The 9,725-nt window shown below is 32.8% G+C and overlaps 1 pseudogene; it reads right to left on the bottom strand.

The window, feature by feature from the left end:
• Positions 1 to 6,155: 6,155 nt before the first annotated feature.
• On the bottom strand, positions 6,156 to 7,372 carry LOC136840476 (uncharacterized; annotated as a pseudogene).
• Between the last annotated feature and the right edge of the window lie 2,353 nt (positions 7,373 to 9,725).

Below are 9,725 nucleotides of genomic sequence, written 5' to 3'. Positions count from 1 at the left end.
TAAATAAATCACTTTTAATTGTAAAAGAATTCTAATTCCAAATGGTGACCTTCATTATTTATGTAAATACAGGAAGATTCTAAGGTGAGTTTCCACTAGTTTTCCTTTTGTTCTTAGACTTGGGCCCACCTTGGTACAAAGGCAGTCGATTATAATAAATTGTTCCAATTCTCTCCTCAACCAAGGACCAGTTTAGTTTATGACTATATATATATATATATATATATATATATATATATATATATATATATATATATATATATATATATATCGTTCAATATCAAATTCACCACACCTTGGGAAGGAATATACAATTTAGGCCCAAAGGACAAGCGCTGGGACCTACAGTCTCACCCAGTGCTGGAAAGGATATTAAAAGCAGAAAGGTTTGAAAGGCGGAAGAGGAGGAAAACTTTGCAGTTGCACTATGAAATAATTGTTAAGAGAGGGTGGATAGCAAGATGGAAGAAGGAGAATATGAATGGAGGAACAGTTAAAGGCATGAAAGGGTTGCAGCTAGGGGCCGCAGGGAAGTGCACCTCACGCGGTGCACTGTAGACATTACGTAAGGTTCGTGAAACTGCAAAGAACCTTACGTAATGCCACAGTGCACCGCGTGAGGTGCACTGACGGCACTACTCTCCTATGGGGTGCGGGAATAACTTAGACCCAAGGGTAATCAATTGTAAGTGGTAAGCGCTTCGTCACCAGGATTCGAACTGCCGCCGCCTGGTTGGGAAACATGGAATATAGAGCGACTATGACCACTGAACTCTTGAAGGATCATTTCATTTTCATAAACATTAGTTGTCCAAGATTTAAAAAAAAAAGTAAGCAAAGTTCCACTAGGGCACATAGTCTTTTTTTTAAGTACTCGAAAAATTAAATATGCATAGTACCTTTGTAGAGACCAAAAAATAACAGAACGGAGTTACATCTGGAAATTTGATTTCCATATGTGTTATTACATGCATCTACAGTTATTTACCAGTTATAGTACAAACTTTGTTCCTTTTGCATCCCAAGACTTCAGAGAGAGAGAGAGAGAGAGAGAGAGAGAGAGAGGTTGGGAAGAGATGCTCTCGGTACATGTACGGCTCTGAAAACCGCTTTGAAAAATCAGAAAAATAGCTTTTCTAGTTAGCAAAAAGATCCATAACTAAAGGAATTCATTGTTTTATTTTTTCTTCCGTCAGAATTCAAATGGAAAGAAGAGACAAATTGTATTTACATTTCGTAAAAGGGTTATATAAAGGATCAGACCTATTCAATAATGGAGTGAAAACCATGAGGAAAAAGCTGTGCAGATAAGAATTTTCACTTTACCAGATCCATTTGCTTTTGGAATTTGAGCCTGAAGTATAAAAGGCATAATTGATATTGATCAAAATGAAACAGGGAAATTTTAAGCTCCTATTTAGAGTGAGAAAAGAGTGCTGAATTAAAAGATTTAGAAAAAACTACATATAGAGTTCTTCGTTTTAATTTAAACAGATGAACTGCTTTCATGTTGTCGGTTTGTAAACACAGTTTAAATTTTTCGGAAAAAATCTAAATTTTAAGGACGTTAGGCTAAGTTTCTAAACTTTCTTAAAAATGACCCTTCCAGTCTTATGTCAATATATATATATATATATATATATATATATATATATATATATATATATATATATATATATATATATATATATATATATATATATATAGAGAGAGAGAGAGAGAGAGAGAGAGAGAGAGAGAGAGAGAGAGAGAGAGAGAGACGCCGGCAAATATGGTATACCTCTTTAATGAGGCCAGTTGTAGTTTAGACGTATGTCGGGAGTGTGGTAAGTGCGGTAGTAATTTTGGGAGTGCTGTACGGTGAAAGTCCATTGCGTGAGACAGTTTTAATCAACTAAAACTGTTGTGTTTAATTAGGAAGGAAAAGCGATGGCCCTTTCGTTCCAGAGAATTTCTATTTGATTTTAAAAGGGGAACCACATAGTCAAACATTTTTAATCAAGCTTGTCTTTTCTAAAAAAAATCATCTCAAAACTTTTCACAAATACTGTACATTCTCATCTACGGGATACAACCTTATGTTATTGATTTTTTAAAACATCTTGAACAAAAAACGCTGGCAGACTTTTTTTGTATTACCTTACCAAATTATGGGTGTAATTTTCTTTTCTTTTTGTTTTCTCCTGGCGTCTGGAAATGCCGGAACAGAGTTCCAGATGCATTAAGGTTTTCAAAGAGAGTCATGTGGGTAACTAACTGGTTCTGCGACTGCTTTTGGGAAAAGTTATGCTCCTCTTTATATGAAAAGACATTTCTCTCCTCTCTCCCTTTCTCCGCCTCTGTCTGCCTATCTCTCTCTGCACTTTTCATTTACACACGTATTGAACGCGAAATAACTGCTGTATTTTCTCAAATTTAAAGTTATTAAGGGGCAACCTCGCATTTTTACCAAGGGTGAGAAACAATGATCAGGTTGACTTCAAAATTTACTCAGAATCACTTAAGATACCTACTGACTTGTGTAGAAAGCTTGAAGGAAGTGCATGAAAAATGAAGGAAAAAAATTAAAATTTAACTAAAAATCAATATACTTTCAAAGGCAAGTACTCCCAAACTATATGACTTTGAGCCATTTTCTCTTTTTAATTTGAAAGATTTGTTCATATGCAAGATTTCCTATAGACTAAAATTAGAAGAAAGATCAAATGTCATAAAAATGGCAATTTCATTAACAAATCGTATAAAATTAGAATAAACATTATAAATAAATATTTAATTAAATCATTAAGAGAATATTATAGGACATTTTATAAAAATTACAGTACAAAAAAAGTTATTTGAAGTTTAAGTAGTAAAACTTACATTTGCAGATAACGGGCATTTTATTGGGGACATCAAAATCCTCCCAGTATGCAAACTGTGTCCTGGCTTTGATGTAATCGCCTGTTCCTTATTTCTTTTTATCCTGACATTCGAGTAGTAGCTGCTGCAAAGTCAGCCATGCGTTTGGTTGCCCATTAATGTTTTGGGCAAATGTTCCGTATGCGTTGATGAAGACTCTCATTTCTACTTTGTGTTAAACCTTTCAAACATCGTAACATCATATCATCTGTTGTTAGTTTGTTATGCACACTTTCCTCAATCTCCAACTGCTGTTCAGCCAAATGAAAGTTTATTTTCATGGTTCAATGTGAATTTGGCACTCCCTCTGCCACACTTCTATTATAGAAGCAGCACCAACTATACCTACCTTTTGGACATGAATGGTGCAGAGGATTGTCATCAGTGGAGATACAATGATAAAATGTGGACATGATTTCAGCCCTCTTCTTCTGTGGAATAGTGCCAATTTTTCTATTCAGTGATATGGTGGAATGATGTTGCAAATAGTCGAGAACCCTTCTGGTCAGCTTATTTTTCACTTTACAATCTGGAACCTTCCTTCTTTTAATATTGGCATCGACTAAAGTTGCAAGAGATGAACATCTTTGCGTTTTAGCTACATGATTGACACACAGCTTATTGACGGGCTGATCTTTACAGTAGAGGCCAGTGCCATAATTCATGTCCCGCACGACAGCGAATGCACCCGTCACCATCTGATACAAATGTTGTGGATCTTTATAATCTTTAGAACGTGTCCACATTCGCACAACTGCCCTAGTCTCCATGGCCTCTGGAGATCCTAAATTTTTTTTTTTCTTTATGAAGGATGATCTTGAAGCCCATTGCCGATATTTTTCCTCACTCGGAATTATTGTTAAGTAATGCTGTTTTTCCTCTTGCAAGCCACGCATATTTTACTTAGAGTCTCATAATCAATAATAAGACCAATATTTACGTCTATTACAGCTGCAGCTCAAAAATTTGATTAATATCCTCTCTTGTTCCATGATCTATCGAAAGTCACTTGGATGTGTATAAAATTATCTTCATCCGGTGTTACAACTAAAGTTGCTACCAAATATTTATAAACCTTTTCTCTACTTTTACCATCTATTTATTTGGTATGTTCCATTACCACTTTAGTTATATAATATGCATAATTACTGTAAGTTTTAATCATAAAATGTCTCGGATTCAAAAAGGATAACAGTTTAGACACGCCATTATAATGACAAACCTCCTGTGTCATCATGCAATAGATAAGAGATAACGTCACCGAGAAAATGAAGATACCCTTCTGTTTTCTGACCGTTTTCTTTTCTTTTGACAGCCGCTTTCACAAACAATCTTTAACTCTGTATCAATTCAATGATACACGAAAGACACTTTTATTTCTTTGTAGCATTCCCTTCATACAAGATTATTTTCTATTTTATTTTTCATGGTATCCCCTTGTAACAATAAGTTATGTTTTTTTTACCACAATTTCTCTTGTCTGCGAATTATCAGTCAGAAACGACTTTCTCTTCTGTGCACTGCACTGGGTGGTGGTGGTGGTGGTGGGGGCAGCAGCACCACAAGTTCTACAGTATCTTGTGGCTGAGCAACTACACGATGCTCTCGCTTCCCTTCAACCTCTACGGATGCTGCATAAAAGGCGTTCAAGCGCTTTTGACTTACTTTTAGATGCCATACCCGCTTTTACATATTCCCTGAAACAGAAAACACGTACACTAATGTACTATAGCCTACCCTCCCTCCACTCTCGCGTAATACACACCCATTCTAAAACTAGCCATGAACCAACAGTCGTCGTTGACTCATTTTAGCAAGAAGACGGGGAAACGAGTTTTCAAGTATATTTTTACACAAAATAAAAATAACTTGGGAAAAGTGAAAACATGACGGAAATTGGAAAATCAGTGTAGAATATGACAGATGACGCATATAAAGGACATCGACCCACGGGGTCTTGAAATATTTTCTGAGAATATTCCCATCGTTCTAAAACTTCGCCAGGGTGTTACTAGAATGTTCTGTTTCAAAACATAAAACACAGTTTCCAATTTTTTTTTTTTTTTTAAAGTGAGGTACTTTCCAATCCTGCTAAGTGACTGAAGGCAGGTATGAGCGCAAAAGCCTAGAAAAAAAGAAATATTTTAATTTTTACTAGATATTTTTTTTTTATTTTCTCTTTTCCCATGAAAACGTTAGGGATGTGATATTGATTTATTTTATTTTTTTTACATGTCATCTGCACTATATTCACACTATATATCTTTATTAACTCCCAGTCCTTCATGTTGATACTACTATAGTAGTACCAAAACTAAATCAATTAGGCTTCCATAGATGTAACTCTGTATTATATATTTTGTTACCCAGTTCTTGAGTCCAGTACAAAATAGACTCATGCATACACGCGCGCACACACACACACACACACACACACACACATATATATATATATATATATATATATATATATATATATATATATATATATATATATATATATATATATATATTAGGTTATGACTCAAAATAAAAAAAAAATTGCCTGGTATGAGATTTATTGAACATTTTGGTACTAATCACAAAAACCTAATTCATTTTATTCAAATTTGAAAATATGTCCCCACACAAGCCATTTTGTATGGTGAAACATTTCAATCTGATATTGGTGCAAAAAAAAATCTCAAACTAGATATTGTTGGTGACAATAAAACCGATCGTTTAAATACTTGTCTTTTTGCATATTTCACTAAATTCTTCCATCACTTTAACAGCTCTCTCAGCTATCATGTTTGATCGTGGAATATCAAGCACTGACGGTGCCCTGTTCCAATGAGTTTTTCAAGCATTTCAGGGCACTGGCACATCTCAACTCTGTAATTCCAAAGTGGAGGTCCTTGTAGCTGGTTTCTTGAATTTTTGATCAGTGAACCACGCTTCTTGCCAGCTGTTGGCGATGAAACTCACTGGACGTTCCAAAATATTACGCCATGATGGTAGTAAAAAGTATGCAAGGAGCGTATAAATGGCCCTCGAGTTCCATCGGGCACTGTGTAGTGAAGGCAATTTCTTCCATTTGATAATTGGGGAATGAATCATGCTTCTTGTAATGCTGCAATGCTTTGCATAGTTCATATAAGAACTTGAAATCATCTCTCAACCCGGGTTCTCAGTCTTTTCCATTTGAGTCTCTGCCTTGTACTCAGTTTGTAGATTATTATAATTTTCTAACAGTTCATCGACGAATTTGTAGTTCAGACTCGGCTTTGAAGTTGTTTCAGAAACATAGAAGTCAGAACATGCCTCAATATTCTGTCCAATATGTGATGCTGACACCCAATGTATTGAGGCACGTCTAAGCCCTTTTCATTCATAGTTCTCTGAATTCTTGCAACCACACCATTTGAACGTCCAGTGTTTACAGCAGTTGTGTCACACACAATCATTTTAATGCTTGACCAGGCATCATATTCATCCATAACTTTCTCGAGTGCATCATATATATCTTTTGAAGATCCACTTTTGCACCGTACAACCCCTAGTCTTACATCTCTAGTTGCAGTTTTGATGCAGACCACTTGGTATTCCTGTTTCACTAATCTTTTCCCATCAAAATGGAGACAATAATCCTTCTCTTCCTTTAGAAGTGACTTAATCTCACCCTTCTTTTTTTCTGCAAGTCTGATAACTCCTCGCCATACTCCTGATTGTGTTGGTGTAGGAAGAGGCACGCCTTCTTCTGCAAGACTTGCACAAACTTTAGATGCCTTGTTGGTAGACAGACTCTGGCGACTCACTAATTTTGTGGCCTGGTGTGTAGCAGATGGTTTTTTTCTCTTGTTCGGCACTGGCTCTTCATCAGAACTGTCCTCTGTTACACTGCTAACATTTTCACCTGAACTAACAGATTCACTTTCCATGTCAGATATAGTAGCACTTTGTTCATGTGATATTGGAAGATGTCTCTGTCTTTTTGAAGGATGTATAGAGGACTTAGGTGCTGGCTTGTGAGTGGTGTATCTAACCTTCCCACCTGACTCAATTTGTTGGTGATAAAGCTCTTTATCCTCACGGCACAGCCAAACACCATCAACTTTGGTGATGTCAAAAATGCTCTTCATACCATTCAAAAAAGCCTTCCTTTGGTCTACGTTGATTCTTCACATATAAAAGTATCATTTTTGTCAATCGTGCATTAATGGCTTGCTGACTGAGAGTAGGAAAGCTGAATTTTCCCCACAACTCTGATAATTCCTGACAAATCCGTTTTATCCTAGTACTTTTCATATTGTCTTCTTCCAGTAACATGTAGTATCTTCCCAAAACATGCCGTTTTTGAGGTAGCCTGGTGAAACTTGTCAAGCATTCAACACGAGGAAGATCACGCCGCATTGTATGAATGGATGATGGTAGATTGAAGTCCATTTTTGTGCATTCTTTTCACAGTATCACTAGACTTAAAGTACGCCATGTTTCCCGTTTCTCTGAAATACAAGAACATATGATTGTTAGGACTACAAATCAACACTTCAGTATGAGTATAAAACTAAAATGCAAACCTCTTTTCAGTAGCATTAATGCAAACTCCTATAGAAATTACCTGGTGAGAGAGCCAGGCAGCACATCCAATGGCTGTCAAGTCCGAGAGGGAACTGAACATTACTGAAGCTACTGAGCCAGCCTATGATGATGCAATAGATGATGCAATACACCCAAACACACTGTGGTAGTATTGCATCATCCAAATTTTACTCTGGAGAAAATCACCCAAGGTTTCTATTCTAGGGTTTATCACTTGTTAAATTGTGATCAATAGTCTCAAATTAAAATACAATTGGGCTCATGAAACCTGAATTATCAACAAGGCATTACTCATTCTGCTTGAATAGCATATAAAATACTTGTTTGTAAGGTGTCTAAGATAACAAAATGCATAAAATGTCTCTAAAATTTTTTCGACAATAATTCCCTATTTTGGTGAGAACTCAGTAACTTCAAGTGCATCGGTGGGGACCTTTTTCACACAATATCAAAATAACGGTGATTTTTATAATAAGTGATAGGAATCTCATCACATAAAATAGCAGGAGTATTAAAATTTGAAAAAAATATTTTTCTCATAACACTAATATATATATATATATATATATATATATATATATATATATATATATATATATATATATATATATATATATATATATATATATATATATATATATATATATATATATAATATATATATATATATATATATATATATATATATATATATATATAATATATATAATATATATATATATATATATATATATATATATATATATATATATATATAAATATATATATATATATATATATATATATATATATATATATATATACATATATATATATATATATATATATATATATATATATATATATATATATATATATATATATATATATATATATATATATATATATATATATATATATATATATATATATATATATATACATACATATATATATATATATATATATATATATATATATATATATATATATATATATATATATGTATATGTATATATATATATATATATATATATATATATATATATATATATATATATATATATATATATATATATATATATATATATATATATATATATATATATATATATATATATATATACACATATATATATATAAATATATATATATATATATATATATATATATATATATATATATATATATATATATATATATATATATATATATATATATATATATATATATATATATATATATATATATATATATATATATATATATATATATATATATATATATATATATATATATATACATATATACATATATATATATATATATATATATATATATATATATATATATATATATATATATATATATATATATATATATATATATATATATATATATATATATAGCTGTGTGTGGTATGATGTATATACAGTATATGTATGTTAGCATAGTTTCGTCTGGAATGGCTTTATTTTAAATGTCATATCATGAAGTAATCCTTTTAAGACTCAGTAAGTTTATCACAAAAAGAGTAAAATGTATTACCATACGTTATTATAAAAAAATGAAAAAAGGTTTCAGAATCCCCGTGAGTACATAATGTCAAACAACACCAATTTCATGTGTATGTAACTGAAGGCTGTTCTTCATAAAATTTCATATTTCCTGCGGGCAAACGCAAGAAGACTAGAGGCAATAAGGGCAACGTAACAAACCCTTGTTCGCATCATTACTCTTTCCGTGAAGTTCATCGACTTTATTAGAACATTAGTCTTGCTTTGCGACGTTAGCCTTGTCGCTGCTGTAATATATAGTATCTTGTGTGCTATGGAAACTTTGCGTCCGCTCTGGGGCAGAGGTTTTTGGTGAATAAGATGGAAGATTAAATTGCGTTAATGAATTGGAATAACAGTTTTTTGTTACTATGAAAAACTTACCGTTTTGCTAATGATTCCTAAGATATGAGAGTTTCTATTTCTCTTCCATATACTTACTATTTTTCAGAGAAGAGTAATCAAGGAAAATTGGGAAGAGAATTCTTGTTGATTGAGGATGTACTTTTTTTTTATATATGTAACGATATAACTTCTCTCTCTCACACGCACACGCACGCGCACATGCGCACACACACATACGCATATACACGCACACAATGAATTCGATAATTTAGACCTGTGCCGTTAACATCTTAAAGATGAAGCTTTTATATTTATTTACCCTGTCTCTAAAAAGACATAATCTAACACATGCCATCGCAGTCT

Source organism: Macrobrachium rosenbergii, chromosome 7 (assembly GCF_040412425.1).
Source record: "Macrobrachium rosenbergii isolate ZJJX-2024 chromosome 7, ASM4041242v1, whole genome shotgun sequence".
Lineage (NCBI taxonomy): Eukaryota > Metazoa > Arthropoda > Malacostraca > Decapoda > Palaemonidae > Macrobrachium > Macrobrachium rosenbergii.
This window is presented reverse-complemented; position numbering and strand designations above follow the sequence as displayed.